Source organism: Bos javanicus, chromosome 6 (genome assembly GCF_032452875.1).
Source record: "Bos javanicus breed banteng chromosome 6, ARS-OSU_banteng_1.0, whole genome shotgun sequence".
Classification (NCBI taxonomy): Eukaryota; Metazoa; Chordata; class Mammalia; order Artiodactyla; family Bovidae; genus Bos; species Bos javanicus.
The window spans coordinates 103347594-103371967 of NC_083873.1; the positions used below are offsets into that span (position 1 = coordinate 103347594).

Sequence of the window (24374 nt, forward strand, 5' to 3'; positions counted from 1 at the left end):
GTCTGTAAGTTATGTCTGACTCATTGTGACCCCATGGACTGTAGCCTGCCGGGCTCCTCTGTCCATGGGAATTCCCAGACAGGAATACTGGAGTGGGTTGCCATTACCTTCTCGAGTGAAGCTTCTATGGAACTTAATAAAGTTTTCCTTCTGCACAGGGGGGTTTCACTGCCTTACCGTGCAGCCTGCTTTTACTTTAGGGCAGAAAAAAAAATGTTGGAAAGCTGTTCTTCAGAATCCAAACCATGTTCTTGTGTTCACAGGTCATACTTCTTGTTAAAGTGGTCTGATTTTTCCATTTCTCCAAAGCTGCACCTCAGAACATGCTCTGGAAGGCACATCTCTCTTTGGAAATTGGCAGGGCTGCTTCGTGTGCCAGGGCAGCTGGGCAAGTGAGCTCATTAAGCCTGGCAGCAATTGAGTTTCTGTGGCAAGTCTTGGAGCCTTTCAGAATCAGGGCCAGAAGAGGTTCTTTTGCCCACCAGACACCTTATTTTGAACAAAGGCCTGGATGCCCCCCGGATTCTGCCTAATCTGTTTAAACTATTGGGCAAATGGGTGTTTTACTTGCATGATCTGTCTCTCCCTGGAAATTTTCCAGATACCCAGGACGAGTCCAGTTTATGAGGGCTTGGGCATTACAGATCCCCTGAGTTTTCTATAGACATGGCTAAAGGTGCATGCAAGACATTCATGCATGCATGCTAAGTCCATTCAGTTGATTCCCCACTCTTAGTGACCCTATGGACTATAGCTGTCCATGGGATTCTCTAGGCAAGAATACTAGAGTGGGGTGCTGTGCCCTCCTCAAGGGGGTCTTCCTGACCAGGGATGGGACCCACATCTCATTATGTTTTCTGCATTGGCAAGTGGGTTCTTTACCACTAGCAAGATGGATGCAAGATACTTCATACCAAAATACGTAAATAATCCTGTAGCTGGAGAGGATATCAGAAATTGGGAGTGCCCCAGCTAGAAGATGGGGGAGGAGTTCTGGGTGCCCCAAACCTCAGGTGTTTACAACATACATTGTAAATTTTGGATTTCATAATTCATAAGCTCCTGGATTGTAGTTTCACTTTCTGGAGCAGAGGGCTTTGTAGGTAGACTAAGAGGTGGTGGGGAGGGGTGTTAACACTCCCAGGCAGGCATGTGCGCTGATCATTTTGTGGTGTCTTACCTGTTCATTGTTGCAGCTGTAGAAAAGTCTCTTGCTCATTAGATCTTTGTTAGCATCTGTGCTAGGTCTGTGAAAGCAATGCCATGGCACTTGAAAATACCTGTGGAACCATCCTTTTCCACCTTGGTCTGAAGCACTGAATTGTTATAACACTTCTCATCATCACATGTCATGAACAGGATCCTCAAAATGTTGTGAATGGCTCTATCTCTCCTCTGTGTGGGAAGGTCAAACTGTAGCCTCAAATTCTCCACCCCAGGAAGCTGGTAATGGACATTATTATAGTTGGTGTTCCATGACTACTGGGTGAGTAATTGATTTGCTTCTGTTTACCGGAACCAGAGAGAAAAAATCAGGATGGATTAGAAAGTGAACCATTTAAGAACCTAAAAATTGTGGGAGAGGTAATTTTGTATCTGAATGAAAAAGAGTTAGCTCTTTGAAGTTCTTGCTGTGACATTGGTTTGATTCATCTAATGCAAAATAACCTAGTAAAGGAGGAATAGAGGAACTAAAATGACATGGGACATATAGAAAACAAAAAGTAATGTGGAGGATGTAAACTCAACTATATCAGTAATATTAATAACATTAAATGTGAATGGATTCAACAAACCAATCAAAAGGCAGAGATTGTTAGACTGTATTAAAATGACTTAACTTTATGGTGTCTACAGGTGTATACCTCTTTAGACTCAGATATACAAATAGATTGGAAATAAAAGTACGGGAAAATATACACCATTCGAAGAGCAACTATACGAAAGCGACAGTGACTATACTGGTACCATGTGTGGGCTTAGTCGCTCAGTCATGTCCAACTCTTTGCAACCCCAGGGACTGTTGCCCACCAGGCTCCTCTGTTCATGGGGATTCTCCAGGTAAGAATACTGGATTAAGTTGCCATGCCCTACTCACTGCTATCATACCAGATAGATTTAAAATAAAAAAGCAGAGATAAAGAGGGATATTTTATACTTACATTTAATTACACAACCTAGACAGCATATTAAAAAACAGAGACATAAGTTTGCCAACAAAGGTCTGTCTCATCAAGGCTATGGTTTTTCCAGTGGTTATGTATGGATGTGAGAGTTGGACTACAAAGAAAGCTGAGTGCCGAAGAATTGATGCTTTTGAACTGTGGTGTTGGAGAAGACTCTTGAGAGTCCCTTGGACTGCAAGGAGATCCAACCAGTCCATCCTAAAGGAGATCGGTCCTGGGTGTTCATTGGAAGGACTTATGTTGAAGCTGAAACTCTAATACTTTGGCCACCTGATGCGAAGAGCTGACTCATTTGAAAAGACCCTGATGCTGGGAAAGATTGAGGGCAGGAGGAGAAGGGGACGACAGAGGATGAGATGGTTGGATGGCATCACCGACTCGATGGACAATGGGTTTGGGTAGACTCCGGGAGTTGGTGATAGACAGGGAGGCCTGGCATGCTGCAGTTCATGGGGTCGCAAAGAGTTGGACACGACTGAGCGACTGAACTGATACTGATACTGAATGATAAAAGGGTAAATTCAACAAGAAGATATAACAATTATAAACACATACGCACCTAACAGCACAACACTCAAATATATGGAGCAAACACTAATTGAAAAGAATGGAGAAGTAGATAATTCAGCAGTAATAGTTGGATACTTCAATATCCTACTTTCAATAATGGATAGAACAACTAGACAGATCAGTAAGGAAGTAGAAAACTTGAACTACACTATAAACTACACTATAAACCAATCAGACTTAACAGATAGCAATAGAATACTCCACCAACAACATCAGAATATGTATGTGTATATGTGTGTTGTGCTCAGTCATTCAGTCACGTCCAACTTTTTGCGACCCTATGGACTGTAGCCCACCAGGCTCCTCTCTGTGGGATTTTCCCAGCAAGAATACCAGAGTGGGTTGCCATGCCCTCTAGGGGATCTTCCCAACCAAGGGATCGAACTCATCAATCCCACATTGCAGGCGGATTCTTTACCATCTGAGCCACCAGGGAGATCTGTGTGTGTGTGTGTAAATAACATATTTTTAATTGAGGTATAATTGAGGCATAATACATTAGTTTCAGGTGTATAACATAATGATTTGATATTTGTATACATTATGGAATGATAACTGCAATGTCTAGTGAACATCTGTCACTATATATAGTTACTTAAATTTTTTTTTCTTGTGACAAGAACTTTTAAGATATTCTCTCTTAGCAAGTTTCCAATATGCAACACAGTATTATGAACTATAGTTAGCAAGTTTCAGATATACAAAACAGTATTATTAACTGTAGTCACCATGCTGTATGTTATATCCCCATGACTTTTGTATTTTGTAACTGGAACTTTGTGCTTGCTGACCTCCTTAGCCCATTTTGTCCACTCTCCTACCCACCCCCCACCCCCAGCCTCTGGCAACCACCAGTCTGTTCTCTGTGTCTGTAAGTTTGGTTTTGTTGTTGTTATTTTAAGATTCCACATATAAGTGAGGTTCATGTGGTATTTTTCTTTCTCTGTGTAACTCATTTCACTTAGCATAATGCCCTCAAGGTCCATCCATGTCTCACAAATGGCAAGATTCCATTCTTTTCTGTTGCTGAATAATATTCCATTTTATATCTATTTTACATTTTATTTATCCATTCATCCACTAATGGACACTTGAAAGTCAAAGTGTTAGTCGCTCAGTCGTGTCCAACTCTTTGCGACCACATGGACTGTAGCTCGCCAGGCTCCTCTGTCCATGAGATTCTCTTGGTAAGAACACTGGAGGGGGTAGCCTTTCCCTTTCTCCAGGGGATCTTCCTGACCCAGGGGTCAAACCCGGGTCTTCCACACTGCAGGCAGATTCTTTACCGTCTGAGCCACCAGGGAACAACCAGGGAACTAGCCGCCAGTGGACAACCTAGTGGGTACTTAGGATTTTTCAATCTCTTGGGCATTATAAATAATGCCTCGGTGAACATAGAGATGCATATATCTTTTCAAGTTAGTATTTTCATTTTCTCTGGATAAATACCCAGAAGCAGAAAATGCCAGATCATGTGATAGTTCTACCTTTAAGTTTTTGAGGAGCCTCCATACTGTCGTCCATAGTGGCTACACCAATTTACATTCCCACCAAGAGTGCACACGGTTGCCCTTTTCTCCAGTTCTTCACCAAGAATATACTTCTCAAGTGCCCATGGATCAATCTCCAGGATAGACCATGTGCTTTGCTGTCAAATAACTCAATAGACTTCAAAGGATAGGTATAATACAAAGTGTGTTCCCTGACCACAGTGCAATGAAATTGGAAATCAATAGCAGCAAACACAGGGCCTGGTCCACAGCTGATGCTCAGTTTCACCCTTGTCAGGCTGTCATCTCCAGCCCCTGCTTTTTTCTCCCTTCTCATCCTCCATTGCTCCTCGTTACCCCTTGGACCACAGTGAACTACTGACTTCCTTACCCGCCGTTTCCAGTGTGTTTGCTCACACTGCTCACTTCCTAGAACGCCTAGTCCTCTGCCTTCTCCACCCTCCCCGTCTTAGGAGGACCTACCTGTCCAGGCTTCCATGACCTGCCTTAATGAGTCACACTAAGGAGATTTTGTAATGAATAGATTACAGCAGTGGTTCTTCAAGGAGGGTCCTGGACCAGCAGTAGCATCCTTGCTTGGGAACATTTCAGAAATGCGCTGTCTCAGGCCCCACCCTGAGCTGCTGGATCAGAACACTGGGTTAAAAGTCAGAAGTCTGGGTTTTAACTAAATCTGTCTGGGGAGTTCTGATACCTGCCCTCCCTCCAGTTTCAGAATCAGAGTAGGCAGAACTGGTCCCCCACTTCTCTTGTAGTTACACAGTCGGGTTGTTTCTAAAATAGCTGGCAACTGGTTGATTCCCTCCAATAAGGGTGAATCACATTTACCATCTTGCTGGATCTGTAGGTAAGACTGCTGCTGCTGCTGCTGCTAAGTCGCTTCAGTTGTGTCCGACTCTGTGCGACCCCATAGACGGCAGCCCGCCAGGCTCAGCCATCCTTGGGATTCTCCAGGCAAGAACACTGGAGTGGGTTGCCATTTCCTTCTCCAATGCATGAAAGTGAAAGGTGAAAGTGAAGTCGCTCAGTCGTGTCTGACTCTTAGCGACCCCATGGACTGCAGCCCACCAGGCTCCTCCATCCATGGGATTTTCCAGGCAAGAGTACTGGAGTGGGGTGCCATTGCCTTCTCCAGTAGGTAAGACTAGGGGACCTTAATTCATAGCATGTAAAGGGTAGTTCTCCACCCAAACATGTACAGATGTGAGAGTTGGACCATAAAGAAGGTTGAGTGCTGAAGAATTGATGCTTTTGAACTGTGGTGCTGGAGAAGACTCTTGAGAGTCCCTTGGACTGCAAGGAGGTCAAGCCAGTCAATCCTAAAGGAAATGAAATGAAAGTTGCTCAGTTGTGTCCATCTCTTGCGACCCCATGGACTATACAGTCCATGGAATTCTCTAGGCCAGAATACTGGAGTGGGTAGCCTTTCCCTTCTCCAGGGAATCTTCCCAACCCAGTGATCGCACCCAGGTCTCCCACACTGCAGGCGGATTCTTTACCAGCTTAGCCACAAGGGAAGCCCAAGAATACTGGAGTGGGTAGCTTATCCCTTCTCCGGGGATCTTGCCAACCCAGGAATCAAACTGAGGTCTCCTGCATTGCAGGCCAATTCTTTACTAACTGAGCTACTAGGGAAGCTATCCTAAAGGAAATCAACCCTGAATACTCATTGGAAGGATTGATGCTGAAGCTAAAGTTCCAATACTTTACCTGATGGGAAGAGCCGACTCATTGGTAAAGACTCTGATGCTGAGAAAGATTGATGGCAGGAGGAGAAGGGGGTGACAGGATGAGATGGTTGGATGGCATCACAGTCTCAGTGCACGTGAGTTTGAGAAAACTCTGAGAGATAGTGGAGGACAGGGAAGCCTGGTGTGCTGCAGTCTGTTCAGAGGTGACTTGGCGACTGAATAATAACAAACCACCTAAGCAAGCACACATTTCAAATTGGTGCTCAGAGTGAAGGGTGTGTCAGCTGTCAGTGGCTTCCTGCAGAAGGAGGCCTGGCCCTGTTACTCTATACTCTGTCCCTCAGGGTGCTGGGCGTGGACTGCTTCATCATTTCTAGGAAAGGAGTGAAGGCAGCGGAGTGTGAAACCAACCCTGAGCCAGGAGTCACAGGCTTGGGTTTGAGTTCTGCCCACCCCCTGCCTGTAATGCTCTGCAGGGGTCCTTCCTCTACACAGTTTGTGGAGTGCCTGCTGTGTGCTGGACACTTGCTTTCTGCTCTCCTGAAGCCCATTGAGCAAGGGTGATAATCAAAGATAATAGTAGAATGACACAATACCCTTCCCTCTGTCTGGGTCTGTTTCCCCATCTGTAATAATGAAGCGGGTTTTTTTTTTTTTTTTAAATTGTTTTAACAGCTGATCTCCTCCCCCAATATACAAAACAGGGAGGAACTAATTTACCATCACATTTATTTTATGATTTTAAACTTACAGCGTTTCAAGTTATGAGTCAGCCCGTGAGAACAGTGAGGTTGGTCTGATGAATACAACTTTCAAAATTAAGTTTGGAGTGTTACTTGGGCTTTATTGTGGGTGTGAAACTATTCTGGTTTGAGAATCTTTTACCCACCACATTTGCAAATGGTAGGTTTTTGTCAACAACTTGTCTTGCCTTTTGGGGATCCATTTTCCTGGACATGATAGGAAAGTCTCAACCCCAAGAAATGCACAAAGCTGAGCGTTCACCTAGTAGCCAGGTCCATGCGCTGGAGTCTTTTGGTGTGCATCTCATTTGAGTTTGTATGCTCTGTCTGTAGTTTAAAATTAATTGCACCAGAAAAGAAAAATAGAATCAAACATTGTTGCTCCAACACCCTGATCTTTAAGATCCCTAAGCACCTTCAGGGAGGACCAGGGCTCCATGGAATGTGGTTTGGAACCCAGGCCTGGTCGCCCTCTCCCAGTGCCCCTCAGTCCTGATGGTCTGCTGTCTTAGGTGCTTGTTGTTGTTGTTCAGTCACTCAGTCCTGTCCAATTCTTTGTCCCTGTGGACTGCAGCACGCCAGGCCTCCCTGTCCATCACCAGGTCCTGGAGTTTACTCAAACTCATGTCTATTGAGTTGGTGATGCCATCCAACCATCTCATCCTCTGTCACCCCCTTCTCCTCTTGCCCTCACTCTTTCTCAGCATCAGGGTCTTTTCTAGTGAGTCAGCTCTTCACATCAGATGGCCAAAGTATTGAGCTTCAGCCTCAGCATCAGTCCTTCCCATGAATATTCTGGACTGATTTCCTTTAGGATGGGCTGGTTGGATCTCCTTGAAGTCCAAGGGACTCTCAAGAGTCTTTTTCAGCACCACAGTTCAAAAGCATTAGTACTGGCCGCCATCTCTTCGCAGACACCTGTGTCTCTGTGTTGCCATCTGCTCCTCAGTATATCACATTGGGTTGTTTGTTCCGTCTTAGCCTCCAAATGTCCTCACATCCCTAGGACCATGTTCTGGGAAGGAAGCACCTCCAGGACTGTCATTGATGGAGCTGACCCAGGCTGGAAGAAGAGCCACATTAGAACCACACTCACTTCCCAGGTCTCTGTGAGCAGACCTTGAGTGTCCAGTGCTCTCCAAGGATAATCTAAGGATGCTGCCCACTCACTTCTTCCTCAAAACGGACCTTGGGTTACTGGGTTACTGGGAGTGTTTGGAAGGATGATCAGTCATACCGAGAACGGCTGATGTCTTTCAGAAACCATACACCTGGCTGTGTCACCCCTCTGTTCAGTGGGCTCCCTGTGTCCTAGGATGAAGCCCACACCCCCTGTCAAGACATCTGTGGCCTCATCTCTTGATGCTCTTGCTTTCATCCTTTATCTTCATCTGCTCTGGCTACTATAAGAAAAAATACCATTGACTGGGCAGCTTAAACAACAGAAGTTTATTTCTCACAATTCTGGGGCTGATCAAGGTGCTGGCTGATTCTGGTGAGAGTTCTCTTCTGACTTGTAGGTGGCCGCCTTCTCACTGTGCATTCGTGAAGTGGACAGAGAGAGAGGAAGTAAGCTTTCTTGTGTGTCTGCTTATTAGGACACTGATCCTGTCATGTGAGCCTAATCACTTCCCAAAGGCTTCATCTCCAAATACCATCACATTGGGGATTAGGGTTTCAACATATGAATTTCTGGGGGACACAAACATTCAGTCCATAACACTTCCCCTTGCCTTACATAACAATCTGTTTTCCTTGAGTTTGCCCTTTTTCCTCCTGTCTCTGTACATCTGTTTTCTTGCCATAGCACACCCTTTCTGCCCCCTCTAAAGGTGGCTCAGGCTCATATCCTCGGGTACTTCCTGACTCCCTAGGCCCTGCATATTTTTCTGTCCCAAACTTGGCCAAACTGTGAGGCTATTGTCTTTCATAGTTTTTCTTCCGCACTGGTGGGAGTCCAGGACCTGGGTGGGATTTGTGTCTGAGGCTTCTGTGCCCAGGACAGGGCCTGGAAATGGGCAGCCACTGGAATGTTGAGTGAATGAGTGAATAAACAAATGGATTAATGAATGAATGGAGTGCATGCTCCTGCTCTTCCTGCCTCAATGCCATTCAACCTTCTTTAGACCCCTGCTGCCTTGTCTGCATGTCTGCATTTCACTCCTGCCAGGGTCCATGTCAGATGTCTCTTTCTTCACACTCTCCTGGGAGCCACAGCCCCAGGTCTGCAGTTATCACCTGGGCTTGTTACATTCATTTCCTCGCCTGCCTCCCTGACTCAGCTGAACTCCTCATGCGGGTGGGGTCACCACTGGGACACACAGCCCTGAGCCATCACATTCAAGGGACTGGGCAAATGTCTGCACCAGAAGACGTCATCCTTAAGCCTCTTCCTTCCCTGTGATGGTAGTAACCTGGCAGTGAGTAATCTGGCCATACGTTCTTCTTGGTCCAGGCACCCCAGCCCTGTAGCAAACCCCTGGTCTCACCCCGCTTGTTTCAGCTCAGCCCTGTGCAGCTCTGGAGTCATTCTCTTGAGAGAAGCCAGGATGTAGATGAGCTCTGTGTGCCCCTCCTCCAACTGTGCACACAGCAGGTGCTCTGTAGTTGTCTGGCGAGGAGTGCCCTAAGCATATCGAGCCCCATTGAGTGGCTGGTGTACAAAGGATGTGGAAACCACAAAAGAAGTTGCTCTTAGCTTGAAAGTCACCAGTCACCCTGCTTCTTCTCAGCGGTGTGATTATGTGACTCATTTCAAGAGAGGTGAGAGAGAAATGGCCTGATGGCTGGGGCCTTTTCTGGGACTTGTTAAGGGGCCGTTGTACATTAACAAAGGGGAGATTCCAAAATGGTGCAGGGAGTTTGTGAAGAGTCAGCAAGAAATAGCAGCAGAAAGAGCAAACACTGTATTCAGGTGAGGATTTGAGCAAGTCCTTTACTTGCATGCAGTTGAAATTGTGTCCCTATTAAATGAGGAAAACAACCTGTGCTTCTCCAGGACCTCGTGAGAACCAGGATTATGGATGTAAAGACCTGACGCCTTCTTGCTGCCTAAGGAGTGGCACCCATCTATCCCCAGGTATGCAGAATGGCTGTGGCTTCTTATTATAAACATAGTTTCTTTGACTTTTTGTGGATGAGGCAGTGCCTGGGCTTGCCTGTGGCTCTATCTTTACAACTTAGCACAATATCTGACACCTGGAAGCTACATAGCAGAGCCGGTAAAAATGTGGACATTGGAACCAGACCACTTGGGCACAGCCTCCCACACCTACTTGCTAGCTATGTCACCCAGTCAAAGTACTTCTGTCTTTTCTGCCTGAACACTAAATCGGGGCACTAATAATACCCATGTCATGGGGTTGTGGAATTATAGAGAATTTGGAGCATTTGGAAGAATTTCTAGTATAGACTGTTACATAATCAGCGACTGTTACGATTAGTACTACTGGGTGCATATTTGTTGAATTGTATCAAATTCTATTAGATGGGAGAGGAGCGTTGGTGCTGCCATGATGCTTTATTTCCCTTGCAGCACAGTTATTGGTTCCCATTGCTCTTTCCCACCTCGAAGTTTCTCTCTCATTCAGGATCTGGGAAGATTTTACAGTGAAAAGCTAAAGAAAAAGGAAAACCTCACATGCACAGAATGTTCTAAAGGAAGTTTCACCATGTTCTCATCAGATCAGATCAGATTAGTCACTCAGTCGTGTCCGACTCTTTGCGACCCCATGAATTGCAGCACACCAGGCCTCCCTGTCCATCACCAACTCCCGGAGTTCACTCAGACTCACGTCCATCGAGTCAGTGATGCCATCCAGCCATCTCATCCTCTGTCGTCCCCTTCTCCTCCTGCCCCCAATCCCTCCCAGCATCAGAGTCTTTTCCAATGAGTCAACTCTTCGCATCAGGTGGCCAAAGTACTGGAGTTTCAGCTTCAGTATCATTCCTTCCAAAGAAATCCCAGGGCTGATCTCCTTCAGAATGGACTGGTTGGATCTCCTTGCAGTCCAAGGGACTCTCAAGAGTCTTCTCCAACACCACAGTTCAAAAGCATCAATTCTTCGGTGCTCAGCCTTCTTCACAGTCCAACTCTCACATCCATACATGACCACAGGAAAAACCATAGGCTTGACTAGACGAACCTTTGTTGGCAAAGTAATGTCTCTGCTTTTCAATATGCTATCTAGGTTGGTCATAACTTTCCTTCCAAGGAGTAAGCGTCTTTTAATTTCATGGCTGCAGTCACCGTCTGCAGTGATTTTGGAGCCCAGAAAAATAAAGTCTGACACTGTTTCCACTGTTTCCCCATCTATTTCCCATGAAGTGGTGGGACCGGATGCCATGATCTTTGTTTTCTGAATGTTGAGCTTTAAGCCAACTTTTTCACTCTCCACTTTCACTTTCATCAAGAGGCTTTTTAGTTCCTCTTCACTTTCTGCCATAAGGGTGGTGTCATCTGCATATCTGAGGTTATTGATATTTCTCTCGGCAATCATGATTCCAGCTTGTGCTTCTTCCAGTCCAGCGTTGCTCATGATGTACTCTGCATAGAAGTTAAATAAACAGGGTGACAATATACAGCCTTGATGAACTTCTTTTCCTATTTCTCATTCCTCTAGTTGATGAGAATTTTGTTACGTGGGTCCTGAATATGAGTAGCAATTTTATCAATAATTGTGTTTATGTTTAGTAGGGAACTGAAGTAGGTGGTTTTCTGATGATATTGAAAGTTTCTCATGATTGAAAAAGTTGTACTGTTTTATATAAGCGTTGCTATTACTTTGGTGACGTTTGATATATCCTGTCAGTATTCTTTGTTCTTGGAGGTGATGGCACAATTTGCAGGAAGGAGCCTTGCTCTCCCTTCCTAAAAATGTTCCTGGATGCCTTCTAAGAACATGCCTGGCATAGTGCTGGGTCCTGGGGAAAGAAGACAAAACTGACAATTCTTTAGGCACCTAAAAAGTGGCCTTAGAGTCAGATACACCTGGGTTCAGTCCTGGCTTTGCCACTTAAACAAGCTGTGGACCTTGGGCAGGCGACTTCACCTCTTTGAGCCTCAGTTTCCTTATATGTCAAATGGGGATAATATTGTTACTTGTTTCACAAGGAGGTTTTGAGGATGGATTGAGATGGGTATCCCCAACACATTGCCTGGCGTAGAGTAGGCTCTCATATATGGCGGCTCTTGGTTTAACAGCTGCTTTTAGGGTTCAGGGAAAGGAGTCAGGCCTCAAGAGACCCATGCAGACTGACTCTGGGCCACCCTCAGCCACTTGCCTCTTGTTCTCTGGCTGGCAGGATGGGTAGGGTCACCTTTTCCAGAGGAGGTAGCTGTGTGTGGGGCAAGAGGCCTGGTTTCCTGTGGGTTTGTGGCTTTGCAGCATTGTCCTGTTGATGGCACCTGCGGGTTTCTGGAAGGTGGAGGAGGCAGGTGGTGGTAGATGGGATGAGGTCTCCAAGCCAGCCACCCCGGACTTGGTCTGGACTATCTTGTCCCGATCCATCCAGTCTGCCTTTTCACTGTGATATTTATTGAGTAACCCCTGGATGGATGCTTTATGCTCCTCTCTGGGTCTCTGAACCACCATTCAGAGAAGGTAGGAAGAAACAGGTGCTGCAGGAGGTTACATAAGTCTTTAACAGTCAGAGTTAGTGAACGGTGGACCCTAAGCAGGAGAGCTTTGTCTTCTCTCCACCCATGCTGCACCTTTCTGGGTGGGCTCAGCAAGGGGATTATAACAGGCTGAGGTTTGGCAGTGGGTCCTTCCAAGAGCAGATTCATGTGGACTGCACAACAAGATTTCATTTCCTGGGGGAAAAAGAATTTGAAAAGCACCTCTAATCTTTATTTATATATATATATATATATATATATATATATATTTTTTTTTTTTTTTGTCCTCTCAACACATGTGCTAGCTTTATATTTTACTGGAGTTCATACTGCACCAACTTTGTAGCCTGCCCTTCTTTTTAAGTGCAGAAATCCCTGCTGAAGATTTCCCCATCATATTGTTCCTTTGGAACAGGGACAGGAAGCAGGTGGTGGGCGTGGCCAAGGAGGCGGGGTGGTGATGGAAGCGGAAGGGGAGGAGTCAGGCTCAACTTTAAAAGTCAGTGGCAGGAAGTGATTCCTGACTGGCTGGAAGTTGGGGAGACGTGAGTCGGAGTTGAGGTGTTTGGGGTAACTTCAGTGCTTTAGTGCACATATTTGCTTTTGGAGTTGAGGAGGCTTGAAAGGGGCGGAACAGAGGAGTCTAGACAGAGGGATGACCTGCAGCATGCGAGTCACTCAGTTAGGACAGAGCCGAGTGCTTCCCAAGCCAATGAGAAAATAAGATGGTGGCTCTGATGTAGGTAGTGGCATTGGAGGAGAGCAGTGGGCTTCGCATTGACATTCAGGGAAAGGCAGCCGTTATTGTTTGACTGCTCTCTGGGTCCATCCATGGAAGGGGCTGCTTTTCTTAGCAGACCCTACAGGGGTGGCCTAAATTCTCGTAATCCATGGAGCATTCTCCGGAGACAGAATTTTCTCTGGCTCAGGTAACAGGACTTGATGTTGGTCCTACAGGCTGTAAGAAATGGAGCCAGGATTCAACCTGGGGTCTGACAGGGAAGTCCAGGGTTTTTTAGGGAGGCCCAGGTTTTCAGGGGCAGGAGCATTGGCAGTCATGGAGGACTTGCTGAAGCAGGCAGTAATGTTGCTTATACACCTTTACTTGGTTAAGCATGAGGCCAGGGTAAGGAGACCAGAGGATTGGGTTCAAATCCCGCCTCCTTGTGTATGTTTGCATTAGACACACCCTCTCTGGGCTCCATGCCCCATCAGTACAATGGGGAAGAAGGACCAGGTGGCCTTTCTCAACATCCCGTCCGAGTGTGGGGCTCACTCCTTCTCTACATAAGTGTTTGCTAAATATTTTTCTCTTGAGGAAGACTGATGTCTGACTGCCAACACAGCCTCCCTTCCTGAACTCCGTTCCTGATTGCTGGATGACAGTGGGTGTCCAGGTAGGTGTCCCTGTTCATGACAACAAGACTGTGTCCGCCATTTTGGAAGACTCTAACTCTTGTTGGCCACCCAGGCTGTCAGTGATGCTAGGAGAGTCACCCACTGGATGATATTATGGAGTAAGCCCTGGGGCCTGACAGATCTGTGTTCAGATCCCAGTCTTCCTGCATGTTCAGTGCCAGTCCTTTGACTCAGAGAACCTCCATTTCCGTATTTTTTAACAGGGAAGTGTTATCTCACCTAATCCCCTAACCTCCCCACCCCCGACCCCCACCTGCCACCCCCTACCCCTGCCCCAATCCTCTTGGTTTTCTTGAAACTGTGCTGCTTCCCATTTCTGTAGAAAAGTAGCCCTGGGGTAGGAGTGATAAGCCTGGGGTAGGAGTGATAAGGAGCTTGGTAAATGTTTGAAGAGATTTAAAATTAGATTAAAATGTAAAATACAGGGCTTCCTTGGTGGCTCAGATGGTATAGAATCTGCCTGCAGTGCTGGTGACCCAGGTTTGATTCCTGGGTCAGGAAGATACCCTGGAGAAGGGAATGGCAACGTACTCCAGTGTTCTTGCCTAGAGAATCTCATGGACAGAGGAGCCTGGTGGGCTACAGTCCATGGGGTCGGTTGGTTGCAAAGAGTTAGACACAACTGAGCAACTTTCACTTTTCTTTTCACTTTTCAAAATGTGAAATACAGCTCAATTCAAGCTTTAGAAATTCTTTGTCGTCATTCACTTGGACTATACTCCTATGGTTTTGCCTCTTGAACTATTCACATCCATAATGTCACCTCAGGCTCCTTCATCCCCTATCAGGGAGAGACACACAGCCTCAGGACGCTGTCTCTGCCCCTGGGGGCCCCCTCCAGGCAGCCCTCCGTGTTGACCCTGAGCAAGCAGTCAGAAATGCATGGGTGTTTGACCTTGTCCTGGCCATAAACCTCTCCAGTGGCTTCCTGCTGTGCTCAGGGTCAAGTACTAGCCCTTTAGGAATTTATTGTCCTCCCCCCGCCTCCTACCCCCCAACATTAGGCCTCTAATCACTCCAGGGTAGCACTGTGCCTTCTTCATCTATGTAGCTTTAGTACCTGGTATCTGACACTGAGTAGATTGTCAGGAAGTGGTAATGATGCTGTCTGTCACTGTATCTACTGAGCAGAACACATCCTCTGCTATTAGGAGTTTCACTTATAGCCCTTTGGATGCCAGTGTTCCTATTTCTTATACAGATGAAGAACCTGGGGTTCAGAGAGGATAATGGGTCTTGACAGAATTAAAAATAATCATTAAATAAATATAGAGTTAGTCTCTTAAGCTCTTTAAAGGGAGCCATGAGTCATCTATTGGGGCTTCCCAGGAGACACAGTGATAAAGAATCCACCTGCCAATACAGGAGACACAAGAGATGTGGGTTTGATTCCTGGGTTGGGAAGATCCCCTGGAGTAGGAAATGACAACCCACTGAAATATTCTTTCCTGGAAAATTCCATGGACACAGGAGCCTGGGGGGCTAGAGTTCATGGGGTCACAAGGAGTCAGACGCAACTGAGCACACACACACACATAAGGCATCTGTTACTTCAATTGGAAGGAAAAAAATCGGAAATCTTTTCCAGGTGCAGAGAGAGTCCAGGATTGGTAGGCATGCTCCAGTTGTGGGCAGGGTCCTGGTCTAAGGCAGCATCCACCTGCCTGGGCAGAGCTGAGTGGGAAATCCTGCCGATGCCCGCCATGCTGGGATGAGCTCCCAGTTGAAATCAGGCCACCAGTTCTGTTTCCTGTGCATAGTGTATCAGTGATGTAGTGATAGTGAGATGTTTGTGGGACTCTTCATCACTTAGTGCTTGTGGAATTTTAGTTACTATTATTGTTCCACTGTGAAATTTAAAGCTATACAGAAGTAAGAAAGCATTTCATAAAGAAAAAGCCACCAGCTTTCATCTTTATTCCCAGCACCTTCTGAACCACTGTTGTAGTATCTTTTCCAGCATTGTCCAGAGGCAGCATGCAGATCGAGACCTGTGTCAATGAAACACTTTGCTTCTCATGTGGGCTGAAGGGCTCTGGTTTGGAGCGTATTTCTTGGTGCCTCAGTTCTGTTACTCCTGAGCTGCTGGACTTGGGCCGGTTCCTCAACCTCTCTGGGCCTCCATGGCTTTAGCAATCAATGCTCTGGAGAAAACACCACTGCTGGTTAGGGCTGCTGCTTTCTGACATTGGTTGGGATACTGGTGAGGAGAGTCTCAGGGGATTCATGGGAAGGAGGAGGAGGGGACAGATGAGGAAGGGCTTTATCCAAGCCAAGGAGTTTGGTTTGCACCCTGAGGGCAGTGAGGCACCAGCGACAGTCTGTGAATATATTTTACTGTTTCAGATTCTCAGAAATGTAGTGGTAGACACCCAGATCAGGGACCCTGGATTAGAACTCAGCAGGGCTCAGGGTGGCCATGAATGAGGGGGCAGAGGGTGAGGAAGTGGCCAGACTCCACCCCTACAGATGGGGAAACCGAGGCCCACAGTGTCTATGTGACTTCTCCAGGTAGACTCAGCAGTTGCGAGGTGGGAGCCCAGATCCCCTGCTCTTATGCGCTGTGGCCCACCTGACCCAGGCTGCCAGCTCCCAAGGACAGAAGGACCCCACTGTCATGCCCGCGGGCATGTGGTTTGTGTTTTTCTTAGACACAGAGCCGAAGACCAAGGCTGGTATCACCTGAGGGTTCATCATCCTCGATCATGGTGCCTAGAACCCTTTCCAGCTGCCCTGTCCTACTACTTGTCAAAGATTATTCTAATGAGGCATATTATTCTGATTGTCTTTATGTTTTACTTTTCCACTTGATTATTTGGGTAAGTTTGTGGTTTGGAGTACCTCTGACAGAGACATGACCTCACCCTGCATACAACTGCTCTTTAATTAAAGTGCTGGGTCAAGAAAAAGAGTCATTTTGCTAAGTAGGACATCACTGCAACAATTGGTGACATACATTGGAGTGGGAAACGTATCAGTGGTAAAATCTCCTGGTTTTGATAATTGTGTTGTGATCTCATCATGTCTTTGATGTTAAGAGATGAAAGCCACAGCACTGAGGGTGAGCTGTTGTGGTGTCTGCAATTTATTTTCAAGTGGTTCATAAAAATAGACTTTTATAGATGTATCAATTCTATCGCTATAGATCTATAGATTGTATAGATTCTATCGATGTATAGAAACATCGATAAAGTAGCAGAGGGAAACTGTGAACTATTGGTGAGTCTAAGGAAGATGTGGAGAGTTCACTATACTATTCTTGGGACTTTTCTGCAGTTTTGAAACTTTGCAAATTGAAAAGTTTGTACTTTTCAATTTGTACTCCTAGCAGGAGAGGCTTGGTGAGGCTCGGCTCTGTTCACCATCCACCCTTGGGTCTCTGGCCTCTTCGGCATCTCCATCACCTCTAGGTGGAGAGAACTACTCACTCCACAGTTCCATTCTGATCAGCCTCCTGGGGACCAGTCTTGAATCAGAGACACAGACTTTTGACAGAATTCATTCTACCTTCTTTAGAGAAATCATTTCATTTTCAGAATCTTTCCTTTTGGGTCAACTTTCCTTAAATTTTTCATTTCTCTTCTTGCTTTACATGTTTATTGTGTTGCCTTCTAAAATTACTAAAATCCTATTTTTATTGTAACTATTCAAACCAAGAGGAGAATAAAGAAAGAACTACATTCTCTCCATGCTTGTGGGAACATATAGAAATTCACACACGCATAGTAGGGCTTGGTGTCTTTGTTTTTTTTATCCTTTGCTAATCTGGGATCCCTACCTCTCCATGAAGACATGACTTAAGGGCTCCCTTCTCCAGGAAGCCCTCCAGGCTCTGAGCACTGACCTTATTTCATTGCAGTCATCTGATTATAAGCCACCACCCCTGCCAGATCGTGGGTAATGCAGGGGCAGCAGCTGTTCCCATTTCATCGTCTGTACTCAAGCCGGGAGCCCAGGAGATGTACAGTCAGTGTTTGTGGAGTGAACAGATGGGCAGGGCCAACATCCTGGGCAAGGATGTTGCCTGAGCAGAACCTTGCAGGTAAGAGATGCCTCCTCTTTCAAACATTCCTTCTAGCCCTGAAGAAGAGAGTTCTAAGGCCCTGGGCATCTGGGATAGAAAGTCAGTTTGGGGAACATGGCCACTGCCACCCTGAGGCTCCCGTGCCCTGGCTGGCTGTCCTAACAATAATGCCCTGTGTGGGCCAAGCTGGTGGAATGGGTCATGAATGACCAAGGGTGGGGCCGGGGCTGGGTTCTCTCTTTTCCCCCAGGCCCAGTACAGGCTGGCCCGCTGGTGGTCTTGGGTGCAAGGAAGAAGTCCAGGCTAAGGCTGGAGAAGCACAGGATTTAGACATGGGACTGGCCTGGGTCTCGTTATCTTGTCCTGTCCTGGCTCCGTCCTCATTAGAGGCACTGCTTTCTGCAGCTGGGATTTATTAATCTTGTCTGCAGATTGCTCGGTTGGTGCCAAGGGACCAGGGCATAGCCAGCTGGAGGAAGTTGAAAGATCAGCAGGATGTAAAGCTGAGGGGCTGGCATCTCAGCTAGTGTGCTGGGGAGTGTAGACAGGAGCATCACTTGCTCTGGGCAGCTGTCCTGAGCTCGCCTGCCGGTTCAGGCTGAGGGGGTCACAACTCGCCTGAAGGCAGGACTGTAGATACTAGAACATTGGACTGAGATTTCAGAGGATTTTCGTTACTGGAAGAGAGTGGGCTGAGAATTCTCTAGCGGTGTGGTGTGTATCCTGGGAAGAGTGGTCAGCGTCAATTGAGGAGCCTGTGGAGAAGTGAGAAGTTCAGCTTTTCTGTTAGTTTCAGTTATTAATGATGAATATCAGTAATGCTTAACTATTAGATATCTTCATAGCTCTGTAAGAATATATACTTCAGCAACTTTGAAATTAGCATTTTCCCTATTTAATGGAAGCATAAACTGAGTAGGAAAGTGACTTTGAAAAGTCAAGTCTGTGGACTCATTCCTGATTCCATGGCCAGGCCCTGTACCCGGAGTTGACATCTGGAGATGAAAGAAGCACAGCCCTAGTCTCACCTGGTCTAGGTGGTTTCTGAGATTGGACCACCAACATGCAGGACATGTAAAGATCCCTCTTCCACCTTCCCACACCCATCACTATTTTGCATTCATTTCCTTGGCATTTGTCTCTGAACAAACGCTGAACTGAATTGGTCTAACCAAGCAGGGGTCCCCCGCCCCCAGGATCTAACACCTGGTGATCTGAGGTGGAGCTGAGGTAATAATGATAGAGATAGAGTGCACAGTACATGCAGTGTGCTCGGATCATCCCAGGCCATCCCCCTGCAGGTCCATGGGAAAATTGTCTTCCATGAAACCACTCCCTGGTGCCAAAATGGTTGGGGGCCGCTGGTCTACACGACAGGAGGTTCTGTATTCTCTCTCTCTCCCAGTCTCTTGTCTGCCTGTCCACCTAGGCTAACAGTCTTTGATGACTGGGGCTGTATTGTGAATACCCAGTGGTGGGGGTCATGGTGGTGGTGCTGGGAGGGTGGTGGGGAGGGTGGTGATGGTGATGGTGTTGTGGTAAGAAGGGTGGTGGTGGTGTGGGTGATGGAGCTGGTGGTAATTATGGTGATGCTGATGATGGAGGTGGCGGTGAAAGTGACTTTGGTGCTGGCAGTGGTGATGGTATTGGTGGTGGTTTGAGGGTAGTTTTGGTGATGGGTGTTGGTGATCATGATAATTTGGTGGCGGTGGTGATGGTAGTGATGGTGGAAATGATGCTGATGGAGTGGTGGGGTGGTGGGGTACTGGGGAGAGTGGTGATGGTGATGATATTGGTGATGGTGCTGGTATTGGTGGTAGTGGTGTGAGGGTGGGTGTGGTGATGGGTATTGGTTACTGATAAGGGAAGAGACGCCTCCTCCTTCACACATTCCTTCTAGCCCTGAGGAAGAGAGTCCCAGGGCCCCGGGCATCCGGGGACAGAAAGTCACTTTGGAGAACATGGCCAAGGCCACCCTGAGGCTCCCATGCACCCTGGCTGTCCTCACATTAATGCCCTGTGTGGGACAGGCTTGTGGAATGGGTCATGAGTGACCAAGGGTGGGGCCGGGGCTGGGTCCCCTCTTTTTCCCCAGGCCCAGTACAGGCTGGCCCCCTGGGGGTCTTTGGGGTGAGGAAGAAGCCCAGGCCAGGGCTGGAGCAGCACAGGATTTACACGTGATGGTGGTGATGGTGGTGGTGAGAGAGGCGGTGGTGTTGCACGTGATGGTAATATTGTCTTGGTGGTGGAGACGATGGTGATGGTGATGGTATTGATGATGGTTGTGAGGATGGTGGTGGTGTGGGTGATATAGTAGGGCTGGTGGTGGGAAGTGCCGATGGTAGGGATGGTGGTGGCTGTGGTTTTGATGGTAGTGTGAAAGTGAAAGTCGCTCAGTCGTGTCTGACTCTTTGCGACCCATGGACTATATTAGATGGTCCATGAAATTCTCCTGGCCAGAATATTGAAGTGGGTAGCTGTTCCCTTCTCCAGGGGATCTTCCTGACCCAGGAATCGAACCCAGGTCTCCCATATTGCAGGCAGATTCTTCACCAGCTGAGCTACTAGAGAATCCCTGTGTGTGTAGTAAAACTTAAAACTATGGGTCCACTTGTACTCACGTAAGCACTTTAGTTGTCAGTCTACTGCCTCTTCATAACAAGTTATGAAGTTGGAATCACCGCTAGGCTCCTTAGCCAGGTGGGACACAGGGCTGCAGTCAGTGCATGCTAAAGTTGGATTCGAACCCTGATAGATTGGCTGCAGAAAAGAAAGAAAGAAAGAAAGTGAAGTCGCTCAGTTGTGTCTGACTCTTTGTGACCCCCTGGACTGTAGCCTACCAGCCTCCTCCATCCACACTAAATCAGGGTTAGCTAAGTGTGATCCTGGGACCTCCGGCATGACATCACCTGTGGAAATGCTGACTCATGGGCCCAACCCATTTGATCAGCATTACTGGGGATGGGCCAGCTAAGGGACATTCAAGGAGCTTGTCGTTCTCAAGCGCATTAAAGTTTGAGAAGCACTGCATTAAGCTGCCACCCGGGCCTGCTCTCAGTTGCTGAGTCAGTCAGCGTGTAACCCAGGCTTGCGTGTCTCTAGCCTTGTTCCTTCCAGTGGCCTGTGTGCACCAGAGCATCAGGACCGTGGCCTCCTTCCTGGTGAGATGAGAGCTAATCCAGAGCAGAAGGGAGCAGGGAAAGGGGAAGAAGGGCATATCCTGTCTTCACTGTGTGCTTGACTCACCTGGGCATCTAGTTAAAATGCAGGTTCTGAGTCAGTGGGTCGGGGGATGGGGCCTGAGACCCTGTATCTCTCATGCAATCCTGGGGATGCTGACGCTACTGGTCTGTGGACCCACTTTTGAGTTGCAAGAGATTCTCATCCTTGAACTTGCATCAGCGGCACCTGAAGGACTGGCTGAACTCACCCCCACATTTCCGATTCAGCAGATCTGGGTTGGGCCTGAAATCTTGCATTTCTAACAAGCTCCCTGGCTGTGCCAGTGCTCCAGACCTGGAGGCCACACCTGGAACAAGCAAGGCCCGAAACCAGCGGCTACAGCTTTGGCTGCACGTTAGAATCACCTGAGGACCTTAAACAACCACTGAGACCTGTACCCACTCCAGGATGCTGAGTCACTGAGATGGAGCAGGGCCTGGGCATCAGGAATTTTCAGCCAAGGTTGAGAACCGCTGCTGGAGCCAATTTTTTTTTTAACCCTAGTTGCCCGGGTAGTTGAGAATATGATACCATCTCGGCCCCTGGAGAGTTCTGATTCAGTGGCCAGGTGGAGCTGGGCACGGGTATGAATAATCAATTCTCTGGGCTTTTCCAGTGGTCAGCAGGGCTAGGAACAGTTGCCCTGGACTGAGAGCTTGTGCCTGGCCCCTTGAGGCTCCTGTGCTGCTGGCCGTAGGTCCTGAGGACCGGCCTCGTGCTCCAAGCCTCTAATTCCTGCCCTTGGCGAGGTGAAGCGCCTTGTGCTCAAAGAGACTCTGAAGAGATTCCGCTTCTGCTGCTCCCCACTGGGCTGTGTGACCTCCTGGAACTTAGTTAACCTTCCTGAGCTCTGCCTTCATCTATAAAGTGAGGGAAATAAACTATTTGCTCCAAGGAGTTGCCTGAGAAATAATGTTTATAAATGGCTTGCACTGCATCCCGACACTTAGGAGTGCCCCTCAAGATCAGTAGCTGCGTTTTATTTATTTATTATTTATACTGATAAATCAAATGGAGCGGCTCTGAAACATGAGGAGCAGGAGAATCATGGGGGAACTTGGCTTCTGTGAGATTCATTAGGCTCCAGGGCTTCTGGTGCACAGCAGTTTGAAAATCACTGATGTTAGAATAATCTGGTGGTTGTTATTAGCTAGTAGCTTAGAAGGACTCACTCAGTGGTCTTGGACTCTGCGACCCCATGGACTGTAGCCTGCCGGTCTCCTCTGTGCATGGGATTTTTCCAGGCAAGAATACTAGAGTGGGTTGCCATGTCCTTCTCCAAGGGATCTTCCTGACCCAGGGGTCAAATCCAGGTCTCCTGCATTTCAGGCAGATTCTTTACCATCTGAGCCACCAGGGAAGCCCAAGGCACCCAGATTTCTGGCCTAGGGGGCTGATGGGGTATTTCCTGGGGTGAGGAACTTGAGAGAAACACAGATGTAAGGATGGGAAGTGGGGAGCCCAGTTCTGGGCTGCGTATTATGAGATGTCTGTGGGTTAGCAGGAAGGTATGGATGGCACTTGGAGACATGCATCTGAAACACATGAGACAGTCCTGGGCTGTATTCCCACCATCTCTGAGGAAAGGCTCAGGTTCTTCAGCACTTAGAGCTTCTTGTGTTGCGCTGTGACATTGACATCTGGTCGTGTGAGTGAGATCCATTTGCAGCATCTGAAGGATACTGTGTGCCATGAACTGGCTCTGGGTCTTGCTTATGGTCTGCTTTGGCCCTCAGGCAACACTTTGACCGTTGCTCCCCCTGTGTGTTGTCAACCCCTTGCCTCACTTTCTCTGCCCTTCCCTCCTGACACCTGCTCTGAGGCTGCCTCTTGGAGGCCATAGTTAATGGTTTAATGTCTTGGGTCAGGCCTGGTTACAGCTGTCCTTGGTAGTTTGTGGGCATGGACATGGCTCCTCTCAGCCTTGAGGGTTTTGTTTAGTTCCCTTGCCTAATGGTTAAAAGTCAATTTAAAAATAAATCATATATATTCAACATTGATAATTATTAGAGAAGTACAGACCAAAACTACCATGAGGTCCCATCTCACACTGGTCAGAATGGCCATTATCAAAATGTCTACAAATAAATTATGGAGAGGGTGTGGAGAAAAGAAACCCTCCTACACTGTTGATGGGAGTATAAATTGATGCTGCCACTATGAAGAACAGTATGGAGGTTCCATAGAAAACTAAAAATAAAGTTACCATATTATCCATCAATCCCACCTTTGGGTGTATATCTGGAGAAAACCAGAATCAAAAAGATACATGCACCCCAAAGTTCTTTGCAGCCCTGTTTACAATAGGCAAGACATGGAGACAAACTGTTTGTCCCTTTACTGAATGCATAAAGATGTGGTCCATATGAACAATGGAATACTACTCACTCCCCCAAAAGAATGAAATATTGCTATAAAAAAGAATGAAGTATTGCCATTTGCAGAAACATGGAAGACTGTTAATTCTGAGTGAAGTTAGATGAAGTGAGTGAAGATTGCTCAGTCATGTCCGACTCCTTGCGACCCATGGACTATATAGTCCATGGAATTCTCCAGGTCAGAATACTGGAGTGGGAAGACTTTCCCTTCTCCATGGGATCTTCCCAATCCAGGGATTGAACCCAGGTCTCTTGCATTGCAGGTGGATTCTTTACCAGGTGAGCCACACGGGAAAGGCAGATATTATATGGTATCACTTATATGTGGAATCTAAAAAATAATATTCAATACAAATGATTTATTTACAAGACAGAAATAGACTCACAGACATAGAAAAAAAAAACAGTTACTAAAGGGGAAAGGGGGAGGGATAAATTAGTATGGGATTAATAGATACACACTATATATTCTATATATAAAATAAATAAACAGCAAGGATTTATTGTATAGCACAGAGAACTATATTCAATATGTTGTAATAACCTGTATAAGATAAGAATCTGAAGTGTATATATATATGTATGTATACGTGAATCACTTTGCTATATACCTGAAACTAACACAATATTGAAAATAAATTTTACTTCAATATAAAAAAAAAAGAAAAAATCATGTATATGTGTGTGCACACATACACACAGTTTCCCAGGGCTGCTATAACAAAATACCACAAGCTGGGAGGCTTAAAACAGGTGTTTTTTCCTCTAGTGGATGTGAAGTGCTGTCTCATTGTGGTTTTGATTTTCATTAATGACTAGTGATGTTGAGCACATTTTCATCTGTCTATTGGCTGTTGGTATATATCTTCTTTGGAAAAATACCTATTTAAATCCTTTGCCTATTTAAAAATGAGGTTGTTTGTCTCGATTGTTGAGTTGTAAGAGTTCTTTCTATATTCTGGATATAGGCCCTGTCGACTAAAAAAAGATGTACAACTTGAGAATTGCGA

At 46.7% G+C, this 24374-nt stretch overlaps 1 protein-coding gene across 4 annotated transcripts in view; it reads left to right on the forward strand.

The window, feature by feature from the left end:
- JAKMIP1 (janus kinase and microtubule interacting protein 1) overlaps window positions 1-24374 on the forward strand; it is a 155876-nt gene that overhangs the window by 12042 nt on the left and 119460 nt on the right. Inside the window, exon 1 of one of the 4 annotated variants that reach the window (XM_061420777.1) lies at window positions 12799-13718. The exons of 2 other annotated variants lie outside the window; for them this stretch is intronic. The gene's annotated coding sequence lies outside the window, so the exon portion shown is untranslated. Of the gene's footprint in view, window positions 1-12798; window positions 13719-17143; window positions 17783-24374 lie in introns of those variants that run through there. One more of the 4 variants, XM_061420776.1, reaches the window with a different exon arrangement.